At 40.5% G+C, this 21,854-nt stretch overlaps 1 pseudogene; it reads left to right on the top strand.

The window, feature by feature from the left end:
* The window catches only part of LOC109675390 (cytochrome P450 4A11-like), a 37,341-nt pseudogene extending 15,754 nt beyond the window's left edge, over nt 1–21,587 (top strand).
* The last annotated feature ends 267 nt before the right edge of the window (nt 21,588–21,854 follow it).

A 21,854-nucleotide genomic window follows, 5' to 3' on the forward strand; every position in this document is an offset into this window, starting at 1 on the left:
ACTTGAATGGAACTGGAGAGCATTCTTTTCAGTGAAATAAGACAGTCACAGAAAGACAAATGCTGTGTTCTCACTTATGTGTGGAAGCTAAAGAGTTGATCCCAGAGAAGCACAGAATAGAATAGGGTTACCAGACCTGGAAAGAGTGTGGGAACGGAGGGGTGAAGAGAGGATGGTTCATAGGTAGAGGGGCACAGTTGGAAAAAAGGGATAATTTCTAATGTTTTAAACCATGGTAGGATAATAGTTTTGTCAGCAATTAATTGGCTATTTCAAAATAGTAGAGAGGATTTTGAATGTTCCCAATATAAAGAAATGATAAGTGTCTATGGTAATATATATGCCAATTACCATGATCGGATCTTTACACATTAAAATGTAACACTGCATCCCATAAATATATACAAGTACTATTGAAATAAAAAGTACTTCAAACACTGCTAGTCATAAATATTTTTAGTGTTTGAATGTTACATCAATGACATTGATGTAGAATCACTTAATCCATGGTCATATATTAAGCTAATTCCTAATTTTGAATGTCTGTACTAATGGTAATGTTACAGAAGGGTGAGTGTATTTTGTTGATATATTCTTTTATATCTATCTATCTATTTTTAATTATTTATTAATTTTAAGTGTTTGGTGATACTGATAGTAACATTATAGAATAGTGTGTATATTTTCTTGATGTATTCTTTTATATTTATCTGTCTATTTGTAATACTGGATCTGACAAAGTAGCCCAAGTTGCCCTCAAATTTATGATCCTTCTGCTTCTTCTTCCCAAGTACTGGGATTATAGGTTTGTACCACATATGTGGCCCCAGAAACTTTTAAAAACTAGTTTTCTTTGGTTAGGGAGCTGGCCAGTTCAACAAATTTTTCCTAAGTCTATCAGACCCTGATGCAATGTTCTTATCTTTTAAAAATACAGGGACCTTACCTGAAACACTCACTTGCTTGGTTTTCTTTTGTACGCACTTTGATGTCTGATTCCCTAATACTCTTGGTATAGCCTGTGGTGTGCAAAGTAATTTGATCTGGATAGACTTCTTACTTTCATGCTAGAAATTATTTTTATGTTATTTAGGAAATTGTATATATCACACAGTATTTATTTTATTTAGTGCTCTCTGCTTTTCAGAGCTGATGCATTTTTTATGTTTCTTATCTGCAATTCTTTAGGAAACTATATTTATGAGATATCTTTAAAGTCTGCTTTGAAACTATGTTCTGAAGGAAAGTCAGCAAGTTTGGTTTTTATGAAATGTACAGAGAGGCACACACACACACACTCACAGCAAGGACCACATGGCCAGTTTATTTTCATCTTGCCATCATGCAATCTGGCCTTTTGGTTACAGTTTACTAGGTCTATTCCTCTCCAGTTTCGTTTTTAATATATAGCTTGAGTGTTTAAAGCAGATATTTTCTTTTTAAATTTTGTTTAGGACTTTAGAAGACAAAGGTGTGTTCTATACATGCAGACAAGCCTCAGAACTCTGCTGTACTCCTTAGACAATTCTTTAGGTGACAAGATGAATAAAACCAGACTGACAGATAATTTTCTTCAATGGGAACAATCCTGAGACAGTGATTTAGGGAATGGGGAATACCATACGAACAGATATATCTAAATAAAGATATTGTAGGCTGGGTACCATTCAGGAAAAAAATGTTAAACTCAAAGTGATGGTGTATGTAATTCTTGATTATTCAGGCCTTACTTTATGGATTATCCATCCTTTCATGTTTTCTCCCCAACCTCATCTGTTATCCTGCTAGTCATGAAATACTTTTTGAACAAAAAAATTAATATTTTGCTATTTTAGCTTAACTAAAGTTTGCTAGGAAATACAGTGTTTTGAACTTTTGTCTACTAATTTTATATTGGTAGCCATTTATGATGTTTTATAAAAATTTTTAGTTCATGGAAAAATTGAACCATTCATTTCTTGCAAGAGGACTATGGTGCAGAAAGAGATCCTTAAGAGTTCATTGGGTGTTGAGGGTGTGACTCAGGGGTAGGGAACTTGTGTAGCATGTATGAGGGCCTGGGTTTGGTCCCTAGCACCAAAAACAATTAGTTCATCCTGATTTAGGATATTATATATGAGCAGTTATTATTAGTTGGACTCATTTGATTTTATTTTCCTTCAGGTGGTGGCCAAGTTCACTTGCTTGGGAATAAGAGAAAAATACAAGAAAAATTATAAAAGCAAGGTACACATATAACCAAGAACTTCAGACCTAAGCTTAAGCTTGTTTTCTCTTTTAGGTTATAGACTGATCATTTGATTTGTATTATTCTCTAACTTTGGAAATGCAACTTTGACCTTCAAAATTAGAATTAATAACATTCTTCAGACATAAATGTACTTACTTTTGTCACAAATGGCATTCAGATGATGCCCATATGGGACAATTGGTGTTTAAATAGATTCTTTGAGGAGGAATAGATCAGATTTAACATAGTCCCCCTTCTCTTCTCAACACAGGTTTATATCACCATGAAGTGATCAATCATTAATAAGTTAGCCCTGAGATATTTGTTCTGTCTATGATATAAAACTCTGTTTTTCTATTATACTTTGGACTTTTTGATTAGTTCCTCTAACATATATCTGCATAACAGCAAAAAGCAATATATGTTCAGACATCTTGTATTATAATTTAAACTTCTCCTACAGTCTTCTGGTGCAGTACAACTCACATCGTGTTCAGAGGAGACAGACAGACAGATAGATAGATAGACAGATAGATGATAAAGCCTGGCTAGAGATTTGTAAGAGACTTTCAACATAATTGTCTCTAATGCAAACTTCTTTCTCCTTACCCTTTGTGCTATTGCTGTGCCCAGAAAAAGACAGCAAGGGAAAAGACACAAAACTGCTTTGAACTTAAATACAATAGCAGGCTCTGGAATTTTACCTTAAGTGTGGATATCCATTCTTAACAATTTTGGTGTGCTTATAATAAATATGTCATTTTAAGAAGTTTCTTCATGACAGATTCAGTCTTTAGGGAGGAGTAAAGGAAACAAGAAATGTAAAATTGCACCAGCTTCAAATTACACGTCATCAAAACCCAGAAGGGGTTGGGCAGGATGGGCCTAATGTTATCTACCCATAGAAGGACATGCTTCTGCTCTTCTTTACTGATAAACTGAAAATGGAAGCGTCCAGAAAGAGAAATATTAATCTGTTTTTCAAAGTGTGGCACAACAAACTTAAGCTACTCTCCACAAGATGGTGATCTAACCATCCCAAGTGTCACTCATTCCCTCTCTCCCTCATTCAAGTCAATCTGTGTTTATTGGGTATCATCAATAAGCACAGGTCTCTGCCCCATGATATGGGAATCACAAGCTCATAAGATACCTAGTTACAGCATTCCAGGATCATTTGTAGAGCTATCTGGATACCAACTGAATGGGAATGATGTTTGTTTGTTTTTTTTAAATAAATCTTGATTTTACCAAGAAGAATTTTTCTGATTAAAGCTCATGCTTAGAAACTTTGCTCACATCCTCCTGAGTTCTCCAAGGATTTTATTTGCAATGAGAGTGCACTTCTAACCACATTGTTTGCATTACACCTTCTCACAGGAGATTCCCTGGATAGTGAGGTTTGCATTTGTGCCTGTATCTGAATTAGAAAATTGTTCACATCCTCTGCCACTTGGAAACACTGGATGAAATATAGTAAATATGAAATGCCTCCGGGAGCATTTGGGACCCGCAATGTATAGACAGGATGCTCAACCTAATCATCACCTCTTTTAGATTAATGTAAATGCAGTTTCTAGAGATAGACTGCCTGCAATAGAATCCTGGCTGTACCTCTTACCAGCTGAGTGATGTTGAGAAAGCAGCTAACCTGTTTCTGTCTTATGTTAACACCTATATATGAAATGGTTTTTTAAAATCTTCTTTGTCAGGTTGTTGTGGGAGGAAGTATGGAAGATCTTTCTCAGTGCCCTGAACGTCTTAACTGAACTAGTGTTCAGTTAGCTAACATTACATTACGAAATGTTAAAGAAAAACATATAATTCAGAAAGAAAGAAACAATCACAACCAGAATTCAAAGCCAGGTTCTGTTTCCAAATCTCTCTCCTCTATTTGCCTTGTGATGTGGGTGAAAAGATGATCCTGAGCAGATAGGGAAAACTCAAAGTTCAAGAGTCAAAAAATGGGGGATGGTAGGCAGAAAAATAACCCTTCTCCAGAGTACTACTGATTCTTTCAGTAATTCATACATTCAACCAATATTTGAGAATGTAAAGTAACCACCAAACAGGGGGAAAGGTGAGTGGAATAGGGTGTAAATATTTGTACACTCCTCTGCCCTTGGATTTTTATAAGACTCTTAATTTATGAGAGAAGAAAAAGAATTATAGCCTCATGAGTTGTATAGCAAATCACCAGTCATGAGAAAAAGCAAGAAAGATGGCTTTGAAAAGAGTTTGGATGGGTTAGAAATTTGTTCAGAAGCAAAATCATGGCCTGTGACAGAGTGTAGTTTGGGATTCTTCCTGAAGTACATTTTCCATTTTACTCTCTACATTCTGCATACTCGTTGACTATTTGGGGATCATGAAAAAAGTGAGGATGAAGATCTTGAAGGTGAACATGGTCCCTCTCCTTTCTCTGGGTGACTTTGTTGGTGACTGTGCCCTCCACCTAGAACCCTCCACCTGGGCAAACTCCTGTTTATCCTCTAAGACCCTACTCTTCTCTTCTAATTTTTCCCCTTCCCTGGTAGACATTTCATTCCTCTATTACAGCCTTATCATAATTTATTGTACTGATTTTGTTTTCTGCCTTTACTCATTGTACTGTGAGGTCAACAAGTATTTGTTGAATTTGATTAATGACTGAAAGAATGAGTTGTCCTATGAGATATTTGGGGAAGGGATTATTATCCCTTCTTACAAAGAAGACTATGAGCTCAGAGAGGGTAAGTTCCCAGCTACATATACAGTGGGATTGACCTGGGCTTTGAGCCTCCTGAATCCAAGTCCAATGGTGCTCCATCTGTTGCGAACTAGCTGGAGTTCTTTTGCTCTACCAAGATAGAAATTTTGGATAGATGAGGAAAAGCTCCTCCAGTTATTCCAGGCCATTGTGGTATTTGCAGGCAGCAGAGTGGATGACAGTGAGCAACAGCAGACATCCTTGGAACTTTAAGAGATATGGTGGCAGCATGGGGTTTCATACTCCTGCAATGGGAGGAGTTTCTCTGCCACCTGATCACACCTATCCTTGGTCAGTATTACTTTCTTCATGGCCCACCAATATTCTCTGCTGTCAGCTGCCACCTGTCCCCACCACTCTTGTCAATTTCACCCAGGCATCTCAACTTGCCAGCTGTCCTGTTGCCAAACAGTTTCTACCTACCACCACTGCTTCTTCTCTTCCCTTTTTTTTCATGTTACCAGCTCAACAAAGATGAGCAAGACCACTAGAGAGAAATCCTTCACTGTGGCCTGATGCAATAATATCAGGGGAGACCAAAGAGGGTGTCTTCCGGCTGCTCACAGAGCATCTGCTTATAAAGTCAGAAGTGAAGATGTCAAGGATATCTGCACCAATCACAGCAATCTCCTCATGTTTGCACCAATTATTATATAGCATTATGCAAATGAAGGATTGTGTTTGATCAGTCATAGTATAGTTTGTTATGCAAATGAAAGGTTGTGTTTGTCCAATCACAGGTCTTCTGTTGGTCCAAAGTCTGGTATAAGCTGCTTGCTGGGGTAGTGCCTTTGGAGGTGGAGTCAGGCTTTGGGTGTTGGCATAAGGGCAGTCAAGCCGTCTGATTGGCAGTCTTTTGCTAAAGGTAGATGGGGCCCTAGAGAAGAGTCTAGCAATTGTCAATTATGGAGGTAAGTCTTCCCAAACTCCAATATCTTAGCACATTTAAGGGAAAGATATTTAAAGGGGCTTATAACAAATACTTAGCAGTAACAGTACTGTAATAATACTTAACAATGCTTAATTTCTGTCCCTTGTTCCCAGGGAGAGGTGGGTCTCTACCGTCTGTTTAACATCCACCAATACAGTTACCAACAGTCATACTTGGAAGTAAATACTCCCAGGGAACTTTCAGTAGTATCTGGAGTAGGCAGATTTATAGTCCAATAGGAAAGGATCCTAATCCCTCCATGAATTCTCAATGGCTCTTTTCCTCTGAACACATCACTTTACCTGTCTATAATTAATTTCTCATCACTGAAATCGGGATAATAATACAACCAGGCACAACTACTGAACATTTGATATAATAGACAGTGAGTCCCATGAATCCAATTTGTGCTTCCATTCCTTGCAGCTGTGCCCACCACCTAGCATCCTGTCTGGCACATGATAGGTTCTCATTAAATATTTGTGAGTTATGTGGAGGGGAAAGTGGATATGTGTATGGCCATTGCCACTACAGCTGGGTCATTGTCATTGTCAGCTGGTAATCTTTTCTCTGTTTGCCGAGGCGGTTCCTTCAGGTTAATCATTTCTGGACATTGAAGCCCAGGTTAGCCCTCATGTCTCTCCCTCTCCAAATTTAGAAATGGCCAAAGTAACCAAGCTGGACACTCAGTGATTTGTAGAGGATTAAAGCAACAATGTGATCTGTGAATGTTCTAGAGAGGGCGTTTGGCAGCTCTCTTGGCATCAAGTGGTATAGTTTTTCTCATGCTGTCCATGTTCAGAAAGCACAAGACAAGAGGATTTCACTCCCATCATGACCTACCCCTTCCAGTCCAGGGAAAAGAGGAAGCTAAGCCACATGAAGGAAAGTCTCAGTGTCTTGAGTTCTGGAGGGATGGGAGATGTGGAGACCTTACCATTGACCCAAGAGATGGGGAAGGACTCAAGAGACAGACACCTGAATGTCCACATGTAAAAGTGATGATACACCAATATGTACATCACATACACAGGAAGCCAAACATGAATAAATGAAAAATTATATTTCCAAATCAATTGAGAACATATACAGCTCTTATACTCAACAACAAAATACAGTAAACCCATGCATTAATGAGCAAAAAGACTTCAACAGATACTTTCCTAAAGAAGATATGCAAATGGTCAATAAAAAGTCAGGTAGGGCAAAAGCCAAGTCTAAGCTTGAAAATATGCTCAACATCATTTGTCGTGATGAATGAAATGCAAATCAAAACCATAAGAAGACACCCTTGAGGTGGCTATAATACAAATGTTGACATAATGTGAACAATAAGAAATTTAACATTGTGGGTAAATGTAAGTTTGTATTGCCACTTTGGAAACAGGTTGTGGCTTCTAAAAAATATTGTATGGTCCAGAAATTCCACTCACATGTATATAGTCAAAGGATTGAATGCCAACACTCAACAGACCCTTGCAAGCCAACATTGTAACATTATCCACAATAGACATAAGGTAGAAAGAACCCAAGTGTCCTTCAACACATAGGTTGGATACAAAATGTGCTGTTATATTGAGTGGAATAATATTTAATCATAGAGGAATGAAGTTCTGATATAGCATGAACACCACTATAACAGCATGCTAAGTGAAATGAGCCTGACACAAAAGGACGAATTTTTTATGATTCTACTTAGAGATAGTAGAATAGCAAAATTCATAGGACCCAAAAGTAGATTAGAAAATCAGATTAGAGTTACCAGAGGCTTAGAGAAGAGAGAAAGGGGTGTTACTTTATAATGGTTGCAGAGTTTGCAAGGTGAATGGGGGGATATTGTGAATCGGAGGTCAATCTGGGCTGCATAGCAAGACCAGGTCTTCAAAAGCCAAAAAAAAAAAGTTTCTGTTTGGTGTGATTTGCTAATGGACAATGGTCACCTAATAGTAAGATGTGGATTTGACTGGTGCCATCAAATTATACAATTAAGCTTTATTAAAGTGTCAAATTTATGTTCTTTATTCTGACAATTTTAAGCATTAATGTACACTTATATCATGAGCAACTACATAAATTGCATGGCACATGAATTGCATCTTAATAAACCTGTGCCCTTTTTTAAGGCTTTTGCCTGTGAGATTCAGTGTTTGTAGAGGAATGAAAGTAAAGAAGAAATGTAAAATTACCTCATGATCAAACTCAACTAAATCAAAACTCAGAAAGCAAGTTGGTGAATAATATTCTATTGTCTGTGTATACAATAATTTTTAACCACTCATCCATTGATGAACAGCTCAGTTGATTCCATCTCGTTGCTATTGTTCATGATGGTTCAATAAACACAGCAGTGCAGGTGTCTGTTTGCTGATTTCATGTCTTTGTTTAACTATTCAGAAGTGGAACAGTTGCATCATATGGAAGTTTCATTCTAGTTTATTAAGGCATCTCTATACCATGTACTTGTGAAATTTTGAAAGTTTCTCTTGTTATTGATTTCTAGTGTTATTCCATTGGTCTGAAAAAATTTAGTCAGGATTTTTTTAAAAAGTTGACTCTCTTCGCGCATGCTTGCTCTCTCTCTCTCTCACAAACACACACACACACACACACACAGACATTCTTCCTGTCTTTTTTTGTTTTACATTTTAACTGAGTTGTCTCAAAAGACCTGTGTTTAATCTTAGAAAATGTTTTTTTATCAAATCTGTTCTTAAGGCTCTCAGCTGTGTTTTTTTTTTCAATTATTGCGTTCAACAGCACCAAGAGTTCTGTTTATCCTTTTTAATGAACTCTCTTTGCTGAAATTTCTCATTCAGATCATGAATTATTTTTCTAATTTTGTGAATCATCTGTCTGTATTCTCTTGTATATCATTGTGTTTCTTTTAAAGTCATTATTTTGAATTTGTTTTCAAGGTGTTTAATAATTTCATTTTGTTGTGGTCTATTGTTAGTGAGTCATTTTGTTCCTTTACAAGGATAATGTTATCTTGATTTTTTTTTCATGCTTCTTGTGTCCTATCTTGATATTCATGCATCTGATGCATTGGTTGCCTCCATCACTTATATAGAGTGTCTTTCACAATATAAGATTTTCTCTTGAGGACGTGTCCTAGGGTATCACTTGAGTAGGCTATGTTGGCTTTCCTTCCAAACAGATTTGGTAATGTGTATCTTCTTTAGCTATAATAAATGCCAGTGATACCTGAGTATGCCTCCATGGTCAAGGCTGAAGGAGTTTGTAGGATTGTTCTGTCAATCAGGTATGTAGGCCAGCCAGGTTTGTCTGTGTCTCTGGTTATGTCACATGCATCTATAAGTACACAGTGCATGTCAGATTCTGTGAGTCAGGTAGGAGTGAGGCCACTGTGACAGGCCAGGAAGGGTGAGGTAGAGCTGGCAAAACAGTGGAGGTGGGGCATCTGTTAGTTTTTGTTGGCCTGTGGGAAGTTCCAGTGACCGAATTAAGGATCCCATTATTGTACCAAAGCTTCATTGCCAGGCCTAATGGGGACGAATTGATTAGAGAAAGCTGTCTGGCTGCTTTCCTGGGTTGTGGGTAGTTTGTTGTGTTCAATGGCTTCTACTGAGACTGCATGAATGTGAGGATGCAGTACCCTAAAGCTTCCAATGCCCTGGTTTGGAAGATGGCACTACTCACACAGTTTATAAGATCAGAATTGCCAAGCCACTGGAGGGAACTCCACAGCTATTTTACAGTAGTCCAGGTAGCCAGTCTCAAAATGGTGTTGGGCTTCTGGAGACTGGGTTTGGCGCAATGTCAGCTAAACTCTTTCTCTGGAGCAATGCAGCAGTGTGGATTTTCTGAGAGCTCTCCAAACTCAGCTCATGTCCTTTGATTTCCTCAGGCTTCTCCAGCAACAAATACTTCAGTCATCCCTAGCGTCTTCTAGGGACTTCCTGCTTACACCTTCTCCACTGTGCAAGGAATCTCATGGCTCAGGATTGATCTAGATGGGAAAGACAGGATGATGAATGCTTTGTGCTTAGTTCCTGTCATTAAAGAGCCATGGTGGGTGTTCCTCATAGAGTTATCTTGCCACATACTGACTAAACTCTGGAGCTCTACCTCAAATGGTCAGTAGACTATACAGTAGACTGTAAGCTATTCTAAGTTATTTTTCATTGAGTGTTCCTTTTTCTTTCTTTCTGAGGGAGGCAGCCAGGCACCTCCAGTAAGCTATCCTCTTGAAAACTTCCATGAGTTTTTTGTTTTGCTTTGCTTTTGTTTTTTCCTTAGCAGTACTAAGGATTGAACTCAGGGCCTCAGGCTTGCTAGCAAACTTTCTACCACTTGGGCCACACCCACAGTTCTTTTTGTTTTCGGCATGTTTTTAAGATAAGATCTCATGCTTTTGCCAAGACTGGCCTTGACCATAGTCCTCCTACCTCCTTCTTCCAAATAACTTGGATTACAGATGTGTACCATCACACCTGACTGTTTTTGAGATAGAGTCTCACTTAACTTTTTGTCTGGGCTGGCCTCAACTGCAGTCCTCTTATTTCAACCTCCCAAGTAGCCGGGGTCATTGGCATGTGCCACCACACATGACCTAAGAGGCTTTTGTTTTTTTTTTTCTGAGTGTTTCATAGCGCTGTTGTGAATACAGCAATAGAGGGCATTTTTCAGTGTGTGGAACATACTAACTGCTCACTGTTGACATATTATAAGCCCAGTTACAAAGAAGAATTCGGGATTCACAGAAAGAAAGCCAAAACTGAAATTCAACACCAGGTTCTGACCCAGAAGCTCTTTCCACTACTGTCCCTAATTCCCTTTCCTTCCCTTCCCTTCCTACTCTTCACCAAATAGGGAAAGAGCCAGGGTACAAGAGTCCCTAGCAGGGTATAATAATGACTTTGTTAAGTAGGTCAACAAATACTTAAGGATAGAAAATAGCCACAGAATAGGGGGAAGTTCAGGAGTGTAAATAGCTACATGCTTCACTGCTCTTAGTTTTGACAGAGGTGAAGATCTGCGAAAGAAAAGAACTCCGATCCCATGGGTTGTGTAATGAATGACCTATCATAACTTTAATCAAAGAAGGAGGATATTGGTAAAAACACTTGATTGGCGATGGATCAAGTTAGAATTAAACACATAACACTGGGAAAGCAGGCTTCCAAAGAAGTCTTAACAAAATATCTTTTGTGTTTCATTCTCTGAATTCTACATATTGGAATTGACTTTAAGGAAAGTAATCACCAAGAAACCTAAGGAAAAACCTATATCCATACCTTGTTTCATTAGTTATGATCTCCATAACTTTATTGGAACCCATCTTAGCACTGTGCACTCAGTGAGTTATTAATACTCTAATATTCCATTCTTCTATTTTAATTTTCTCCTTCACGGGTGGACATTTCATTTCTCCAGTCCAGCTCTTCATATTATTATACTGGTTTCTTTTTGAGAATTTGTCGACTCTGAATTTGTGAATTATCTATTAAATTAATGCATGACTGAACAAATGATGAGTACTTTAAGGTATCAAATGACTGAACAGCTAATGGGTACCTCAAGGTATTTGGGAAAGGGATTATTGTCCCACTTAACTAAAGAAGGAAGTGGGGTATAGACAGGATAAGTTGCTGCCTACATGTGTAGTTAGGTTGACCTGGGCCTTAGGTCTACTGAGTCCAGGTCCAGTGCTCCACCCACCAGTATTGTCAACTCAGGTCATAAAGAGAGAGTGGTTTGGATAATCCCCAGGGTTCATGTAAGAAATATGTCATAGGCAGCTTGGGCACATTGGTTTGGAATCCAACAGAGATGGATTCTTATGCACACTCAGGTTCTCAATGAGTATATTCATCTGAACACATCAAAATACTCTTCTTTTTGGTGTAAGTGTGATTTGAACTTAGGGTTCACACTTGAAAAGCAAGCATTCTACTGCTTGAGCCAAGACTACAGTTCAGTTTGCTCTGGTTATTTTGGAGATAGGATTCACATGAACTTTGTGTCCAGGTTAGCCTCAAAGTACAATCCTTCCAATCTCAGTCTTCCAAGAAGCAAGAATAACAGGCATGTGCTACTGGTGCCCGGCAATCTCTTTTTCTTTTTAAAAATTTTTATCAGCATATATTAGTAAATATACACTTAGCAATCATTTTTTCATCCAAGAAGTCATGACAATAATACACCAGCCACACCTACTGAACATTGGTAAATTAGACTATAATTTCCTTGATATCAAGGTTAATGTCTATTCTTTCTGTAACAATACCTTGCCAAGTAGGATAATAGAGAGCACATAATTAATGCTCAATAAATATTTGTGAGCAATATAAAGACAGGAAAAGGGGGTGTGTGCATGTCCATTACCACTATAAGCTGATGAAGCTTTACTGTCACTCTTTCCTAAGGTCAATATTGCAGGATAATCAACTTTGGACTCTGAAGTCAAGTTCTGTCCTCACTATTCTTTAACCCACAGGTAGAATGGACAATTTTCCAGGACTTAAGCACATATAGTCAGAGTTCAGTGACAATCAGTGATGCAGAAGCTGCTGAACCATGAGTGTCTCTGAACTGAACTCCATCAGATTCCCAGGCAGCATCTCTGGGCTTCTCCAAGCGGTCTCCCTGTTTGGATTGCTTCTACTGCTATTCAAGGCAGCCCAGCTGTACCTGCACAGACAGTGGCTGCTCAAAGCCTTCCATCAATTCCCGTCCCCACCTTCCCACTGGCTTTTTGGGCACCACATGAAGGTAAGAACAATGAGGAAAAAGAGTAGAAGGGCAGAAAAAGCTAGATTTCTGACAGATTGGTGAGTAAGTTTCAGGGTAAAGCCTTCTTTCTGGTGAGCATGTGGTCTCTCAAGAACCCTCAGCTTACTTCTCAGACTGGACTCATTGCAGGTCATTCCCTCAACAAGCTGTATAATGAGAATAGACTTGAATCCCAGGAGGTGTTGGATCAAAGGAAAACAACTCACCCAGCTGAGCTGGGTTGGTAATGCCAGGTAAAGGGAACAACTGGCTTGGTTTGCCAAAGAAAGAATGGATAATTTGAGGGCTGAAACCCTGAAGATCATGGGCAAAATGAAAATACCCTGGAGGAGAAGGGACTAATGTTAGAGTTGTCCATTAATTAGAGAATATCTCCCTCCATGTCCTCCTCCCACACAGTATGCATTGTGAATTCCTTGGATCTGAGCACACTATCCTCTCCCTCCCAATACCCAGCACAGAGGCTGGCACATGTGTATGGAGTCACTAAGGAAGAAGGGAAAAGAGCACCCTGAGGGCTGGGGAAGGGCAGTACCAACTCCTTACACAACCATCCTTAAGATAGGGTGCAGAACTAGCAAAGGGCTACTCAGTAAGGGTTTGTGCATTGACCACATCTAAGAGGAGATGGAAGATGTGGAGCTCCTGCATATTGCTGAGTCTCTGACACCCATAGCTCCTCTGAAGTGCATAGTGCCATCCCACAGGGTTGCAAATCTGGCTCAGGGCAAGTTCCAGGAGATAGTAGAGGTCAGGATGACAACACAGATAGTTCATCAAACTTCTCTAAATTCCTGACTTCTGCTATAGCATCCAGACCTAGGTCCCTGTGACTCTCCGGCCTCTAATTCCATACCAGGTACTGGAGTAAAAGAATATTTTCATGTCATTGTCTTTCCATTGGTGTCTGATCCAAAAGGTTCAGGAGCTACAGCAGATTCTTACATGGGTAGAGAAATTCCCAAGTGCCTGTCCACAGTGGTTGTGGGGGAACAAAGTGCACATCCTGGTCTACGACCCTGACTACATGAAATTGATTTTGGGGAGATCAGGTAAGCATGAACTGTGTCAAGCTGTAGCAGATCTTCCGTGCTAGATTCATGACCAGAGTCTGAGTCAGAAGAAAGTGGCAATTCACACAATATTTAAACACTACCTACTATGCTCCTTAGCCACAATCCAGCATGTGGACAACAAAACTAACATACTTATTCACATTTAAAACAGATGTGTGGGGCTAAATTTCTAAATTTATTTTTCTTTTGTTCTCTTTTTAAACCAAACTAATCTGTTATGCAAATTGCCCCACATCCGTAAAATAAATTTCATATGCATGCAGATTTGGATTTAAAACCTCTAATTGTTGAGTTTCTTGGGTCATAGATGACTCAGCCACCACCCACTGTAGAAGAACTACAATGTTTTTCTTATCTTATTCTTTGGCATTGAGGAAAGCAATGTTCACCTGCTGGTTCTCAATGCTTCCTTCCTGAACCAAACTGATTCTCAAGACAGAGATAAGAGGGAATGGGAGGAATCAGGAGGTGATTTGGGATGAATTGTCAACAGAGAATCACTGAGAATTCATGGCAGCCTGCCCACAGCTGTACAACAGTTGCTTTTGGTTGCCTTATTTGGTCCCCAGTTACCTGTCAAGCCCTTCTTTCCCTTCCAGATCCAAAGAGTCCTCTTGTATATGCTTTCTTTGTTTCCTGGATTGGTATGTATTTCTAAATTAGGCAAACAGTGCACTACAAAGTTAGGTTTCCCAGCTGCTCTCTCTCTAAGACTCACAGTGATCAACAGGTGGCAGGCCACCACTGTCATGACCCATCCCTAAATCAAGCATCATTTCTCTTATAACTAGACCCTCACCACTTTATAATGCTGCCATGAGACCCCTGAAACAGCTCCTGCACATCAATTCTACAAACATTCCTGGCCTAACATTTATTTGTGTACCTCCTTGGCCTGCTCCCAATATTTTTTCAACCTTTACCTTATATTATTAGAGAATATGTAACAGCACAAATGGGAGATTCACATTCCTGAAATGCACCATGTCCTTTATGCCTTTACCCAAGAAATTCCACCTTCTCCAGGGTTGTTCCTTAGTCTTACCCCATGTTTCCTCCAAAATTATCCCGAGAGTCTTTCTGCTTCCATCTCCTCCAGACAAATAAACACATCTATCTCTGACCCAGGGAATGGTTTGCTCTTGTTGAATGGGAAGACATGGTTCCAGCACCGATGAATGTTGACCCCAGCCTTCCACTATGACATCCTGAGGCCCTATGTGAGAATCATGGCAGACTCTGTCCAAGTGATGCTGGTGAGTCTGTCTCTCCCTCTCATGTCCACACACCCTCTCAGAGAGTGCACACACACACACACACACACTCACACACATAGACTCCACTCTCAAACTATTCATCCATAGCTATTAGACAGTCACATACAACAAAACTCATGGGATAACTGTAATAGTAAGTTTCCAAAAGGAGATAAAACAGAGAGGATCCAACAACCAGGATCAAGGTACACTGTGTCCATTATCCAAGGCAGGAAGTGTCATACAGATCCTTCCCCACCCACTTCCAAGTCCTCAAAATGTGGCTTGGGAAAGTAGTCAATCCCAACAGACAGCAAGATACCTGTCCTTGGCTAGCTTGGGCAAAGGCAGCTTCAGTGGCAGAGGGCACTTCCCAGGATGTCACTCAATCAGATTTGGCCTGGAGCCTAGGGCTTCTACATATATTTCAGTGACCCATGCATTGCAAGGGACATCAGATTTACAGTCTTTCAGTCAAACCTGCCAAAATATCACTTCCTAGTAAGACTCAGATTTCTGACATCACAGTGCTCAGCAAACATTCAGTGAATGAAAATGAATTGAGATTCTGCATTTATCCCATGAGGAATATGAAAGGCCCACTAAGCCTTCTTTTCCTTAAAAGGTTTTCTTCTAAGGTTTCTAAGATTTTGTTTAACCATTTGTTAAGTCTATCTCAGCTCTCAGAAAACTGAAGACCCTATAGCCTTTTGCATCAATGGAAAGGTCATATGTATTTCCCAAAATAAAAACCATAATCAGACATTATGAAAAAATATGTTCAAATTTATTATAAAATTTTGTTAGAAATAGGCATCATTTTACAAACATTTCCTTTACACTATTAATTTGCTAAAGGTACCTGATCTGTGAAGTGAGAACCTGAATGAACTATCTGAAGACACAGAAAGAGCCCAATTATATAGCACAGATCCTCTGGCGAAAATTAAGTCAATGCCTCCTTCCCACCACAGAACAAATGGGAGCAGCTCATTGAGCAGGACTCCTCTCTGGAGATCTCTCAACATGTCTCCTTGATGACCCTGGACACCATCATGAAATGTGCATTCAGCCACCATGGCAGTGTCCAGGTGGACAGGTCAGTGACAACCCTTGTGCGGTAGGCTCCTTGTTTTTACCAAGTGGTGTGGATTCACCTGAGAGGCAGGTAGGGAAGTTTGAATGCTAACTTCTAAAAAAAGCAAGATTCTGACTCCAACCCAAGGCAAAGTTCAAATTCTTGACCTGGCCAGCCCTTCTCCAACTGCAAACTTCTGATCCTTAGAACAGAGGTTTGTTCTCTGAGAGAGAACTGAAATATGTCTCAGTGTTGTCTGTCCCCACAATTGAGGGAATCTCCACACAAGAGTCCACTCTATGAGTAAGACCTACCCATCACCAGTTTGTTGTGCCTCCTATTCCTCAGGAATTCTGAATCCTACATCAAGGCTGTTTTGAATTTGAACAACTTGGTTTTTTCCAGAGTGAGGAGTTTGTTTTATCAGAATGACACCATCTACAGACTGACATCTGCTGGCCGCTTGTACCAACGGGCCTGCCAGATCGCCCATAAGCATACAGGTTCTCTCTCCCCTTCCTGTCTCTCTTCCTTTATTAGGCTCAACTCAAAGGTATGGCCAGGTCTCTCAGACAGAAGGATGCCCAAGTTGCCTCTACAGGATCTAGGAGACATTCATGCAGAATACTATGCTAGTGCAACTTAAGGGAGCTGAGATGTTAGCATATAAAGTGCAGTACAGGAAATACTGGTGTCATAACATTGTAATGTTGAAAGAGACCCACCCCAGCAGCATTCATCAGGGCTCTGTGGTCAGTGGTTTGGAGGGGAGGCCTGGCCTGCAGCAGATGGTCCTGGACTACCCCCATGAGCTGCATGCATACAGGTTTCAACAAGATTGGGGAAGTGAGGGTTCTGAGGGTTGCTGTAACATGTGCCCTGCCTCATAACTGCACTCTGGGGACAGACAGAGTGATCAAGCTGAGGAAGGCTCAGCTGCAGGATGAGGGAGAGCTGGAGAAGGTCAGAAGGAAGAGGCACTTGGATTTCCTGGACATCCTCCTATTTGCCAGAGTAAGTGTGTGTGGGAGTTGAGGAGGGTCTGAAGTTTTTCCAGGAGCCCATACTAAGGAAAAGTCTGACTCTCACTCTTTCTGTGGACTCCTCAGATGGAAAATGGGAGCAGCTTGTCTGACAAGGACCTGCGTGCTGAGGTAGACACATTCATGTTTGAGGGTCATGACACCACTGCCAGTGGCATCTCCTGGATCTTTTATGCTCTAGCCATGCACCCAGAGCACCAGCAGAGGTGCAGGGAAGAGGTGCAGAGCCTCCTGGGGGATGGAGCCTCCATCACCTGGTGAGTGACAGCTCAACAGGTAACAGACACCTGCCTCTCTGATAGGGGGAACCCCTGGTCTACTCAGGTCCTGCATGCCCATCAGGATGCACCTCATTCAGGAACCACCTGGACCAGGTGCCCTATACTACCATGTGCATCAAGGAGTCCCTGAGACTCTATCCACCAGTACCATCTGTGAGCAGAGAGCTGAGCAAGCCTATCACCTTCCCTGATGGACACTCCTTACCCAAAGGTATGAGCTTCTCAGACTCACCCTCCTAAGCTTTCAATGTTGACAAAGGAGTATCAGAAATCCACATGTGCTTCAGCAGTTCTGAATCTCAATGGGTCTCCCAGTTCTCATCAATAAATTGGGTCCTTACCTTGATACTAAAATGAGGTTATAAAATGCTGGACACTGAACTTTACTTCAACAAAGTCTCAATAAATAAATATCAATCTCTAGACTAAAATGTCAACCTCCAGACACTAGCCCTGAAATTTCCATTACTTAAGGTATTCAGGGTAGAAAGAGAATCCGAAAGGGACTGGGGAGATGTGGTTATTTCCATGGGTGGAGGCAAATGAGGGAGGTCAGGGAATCCCATGTCACAGGTGAAAGAAATGGGATCCAGTTTCTCAGGAAATTTAGATTGATGGAAGACTGATACTGATGACCACATTTGAGCTTCCTGCCATGGAAGAAAAACACACATTAATTCACTTGGCATTAGATCTGAACTAGCTCTGCCACATTCAAGCTGTATGACTGTAGGAAAGGGAATCAACTTCATTGAGACTCTGAAATCTCTTTTGAAAAATGGCTATCAGTGGTATCTTCTTTGGAGGGTTTTTGAAAGCACTGAATTAACTAACATGTTCTCCAGTGGTTCATGGAAGACATTTGATGAATGTGAGTTGTCAGTTCACTTACTCTAAGCACTGTGTTTACCATATTTAATTGCTATCATTTCTAGGTTCATGGTTTTATGTTCCTAGCTCGTGCTAAGTACTTTGCTAAGCCTACCCCCACCTCCCTGTAGTAGGATCACTATGCTCAAACAGTGAATTTCTGACCCACAGAACATTTGTGCGTCATGTCTTCTGCTGGCTACAGGACACCATTGGCATAAACTACTTCTCTCTGTCTCCTACCTGCCCCACAGGAATCACACTAGTGCTTTCCTTTTATGCCCTTCACCATAACCCGAAGGTGTGGCCAAACCCAGAGGTATAAGGGGTCTGGGAAGGGAGGGGAGGATCTCTCAGGACCAATACTTCTCCCACTCACCCTCTAAGCATTCTGTTCCTTCATGGGCTGGAATGAGGGCCTTTGACCCCTACTTGTCCTCTGATACTCTCTCTTCAGGTGTCTGACCCTTCCCGGTTTGCACCAGATTCTGCCCAATACAGCCACTCCTTCCTGCCTTTCTCAGGAGGAGAAAGGTGAGACAAACTATGTGTGATTTGAGGTGGGAGAAAAGGGAAGTTTCTGGGCACATACATGATATTTGTGATCACCTAGGTCACTATGTGGACTATTCAGGTATGCCTTTGTTGCTATTTGCAGATAGGAAGTATCATGTGGGTGTGTCTGTGCCCAAAAGACAGGTGGCATTTAAGGACATACCATCGATATTTTAACCCCCTGACCTTCACAATGACAGACAAAAAGTGGGTGTCAAACATCAGTGTATTTTGATATTTTACCAATTTTTAGAGGATGATTTTCAGAATTAGATTTCTCATATCAACTAAACTTCAGGTATTTTCACAATTCTCAGGAATCTTAAAATTGTATTTTTCTCTCCCCAAATTCCCAATGCAGTCTGCCAGGTTTTCTACTTAATTCATAAGTTGGACTTTGCAATGAAATATATATAATATAATATAATATATACATAACATTATATTATATAACATATTTCAATATACTTAGAATTCCAGAGACTATGCTTATCCTGAAACAATTTATGTGAAATTTTACCACCCATTGTAGAAGGTCGAACACCAATGAGTGCCATATTACACATTTTTGGCTTCTGACCCAACAAAATTTTCACTGCATATTAATATTCACAATCTCTATCTAGTTGGCAAAATTCCAAATGTGTAGCGGGCTGTCTATAGCAAATGGGCAAGGTCTACATAGTCCATTGGTGGAACAGACATAAGAATGAGGATATTAAACTGCTTCTGAAGAAAACCCACTATTTATTTAGGATACATAGCATATACTGGTAAGAACAATAGCAAAATGACCCGAAACAGCTGCAGAGCTAGAGAAATCCCAGAAGGGCTGCTGTGAAACTCCACAAAGCCTGCAGGACTCATCCTGTGGAGTATGAATTGCTATAAAACACATAAATAGTTCATAAAAAGAAGATTTCCTGAATCATTAATTGTGTGAATTCTGTAATGCTGAATCAACTGTCACAGAACAGGCTTGAATCATATTGTTTTTTGGGAATACAGTTTTCTAGGATAAAATTTATCCCAGGGTTGAGCACTTCCTCTTAGACATTTGCTAAAAATCATGACGTAGCCATTGGAAGACAAGAGTGTAGTCAGTAACTCAATTACTAGCTACAAATATTTATGGTCCATTTATTTTGTTTCATTTTTAAACTTTCAACTAAGTTAATTCAAACACAAATGTATTTAAAACTATGTTTCTCTCTGCTAAGTCCTATGCAGAGATGGGGACGACAGAAAGGTGTTGTGCAGAATCAGACACCTAGACACATGGTACACATTCCTTCATTCTTTCACTTACTCAATATTCACTGAGTTGTTTGTGAATTTTCTGGCATTCCCAGGAGGGAGAGAGTCATCTGGCTGAGGGTGAGGGTCAGCTGGTCACTGGCCTGAGCACTTAAGCTATACAGGCAGAGGTACAGAGAAGATATTCTCATCTACCTCAATAATATGAGCTGAGGTAGCAAGTAGGGTTGGGCAGTTAAGAGGTGGTGAGGGAGGAGCTCATGGTGGATGTGAATTCAGGTAAGCATCTGGATACTGTCCTACCAGATGTAGGTAATGGAGGGTCAAGGAGAGAGTGAGGGAGGGGATCACAGAGACCTTAGAAGTCCAGAATAGGGGACTAAAATGGCATTAGGGGATATTTCTCAAGTAACATTAGAAAGCTACAGATGCTTCTGGGCTGAGGGAGTGAGCAGGGGCTGGACCCTGATGACCGAGCAGGAGGCATGTGACACTACAACTTGAAGATGCCCAACCTGATTTCTTCTCTAAGAGCTTCCCCACTAATATCTGACTCCTATCTCAAGATCATAGATCCTATTTGGTCACAAGTGATGTCCACTGTGAATATAACCCATCTTTTTTGTGTGTGCTTGGCCCATGGCCTCCACATTGGAGAACCAGAAACTCCTATTGGAGGGAGTGAGCTACCAAATGATTAAGTTGTGAAATGAGTGATGGATTGGACTCTTTAGAGAGCTGATGCTGTGCTAACAGAGATAAGGAGTAGGGCCAGGATAGTCCTGGAATCTGAGGCCTTGTAAAAGTCAATAGAGTATGAGTCAAGACCTGAGGTAGAGTTTTACATGACATATAAGGATAGAGGTCATGCTTGGTCCACTAGGGATCAAGCTTTGGGCTGGGATTAGGGGCTCATGCCTGGTAGCTCAGAACAGGACTTGAGGCCATTTTACACTTCACTTTCTCTGCCTTGCACAGGAATTGCATCAGGAAACAATTTGCCATGAATGAGCTGAAAGTGGCTGTGGCCCTGACCCTGTTCCGCTTTGAGCTGCTGCCAGATCCCACCAAGATCCCTGACCCCATGGCAAGAGTTACTTTGAAATCCAAGAATGGGATCTACCTGCATATCAGGAAACTCCAATAATCCTGCTGGAGACGAGAACTACTCTGACAACCTGTTCCCTTCCCTCTTGTGTAATTGTCACCTGATCTTTCCACATATTACTACTCTCTGCCCACCTACCATTCTTCTTACCTGGTACTGTTGTGTCTTCTCTCCTCTGTCTGTCTTTTCCTCTCTCACCTCACACACCAGTATCCCTACCTTTTGCCTACATGCCTCCCACCAGCCTAAATCTCTAACTATTCATCTAATCTATGATTACCTGCCTGCCTTCCAACCTGCCTACTCTCTACATGTCTTTTTCCCTTTCTTTTGTTTGTCTGTCCCTGTAAGGGCTTCCTACCATTGCTATAATAAAATATAACTTTAGTGACTTCAAGTGACAGAAATCTATTGCCTTATGGTTCTGAGATCACAATTTTAACATGGGTTACATTGGTATGAAACAAGGTAATTGCAAGGCTGTGAACCACAAGTGCTGTTGTGTGCTTCTTCTTTTTCCCTTTACTGTTATCTATAGCTACATTCCTGGGCTTGGGAATTCTTCTTCAATGTTCAAATCCATCAGCATCTTTAAATCTCTCTGCTTCTTTTACATCACCTCTCTACTATAATCATGTTGTTGATTAGATTGTGCCCACTGTGA

The sequence above is a fragment of the Castor canadensis genome, chromosome 7, assembly GCF_047511655.1.
Source record: "Castor canadensis chromosome 7, mCasCan1.hap1v2, whole genome shotgun sequence".
NCBI classification, from domain to species: domain Eukaryota; kingdom Metazoa; phylum Chordata; class Mammalia; order Rodentia; family Castoridae; genus Castor; species Castor canadensis.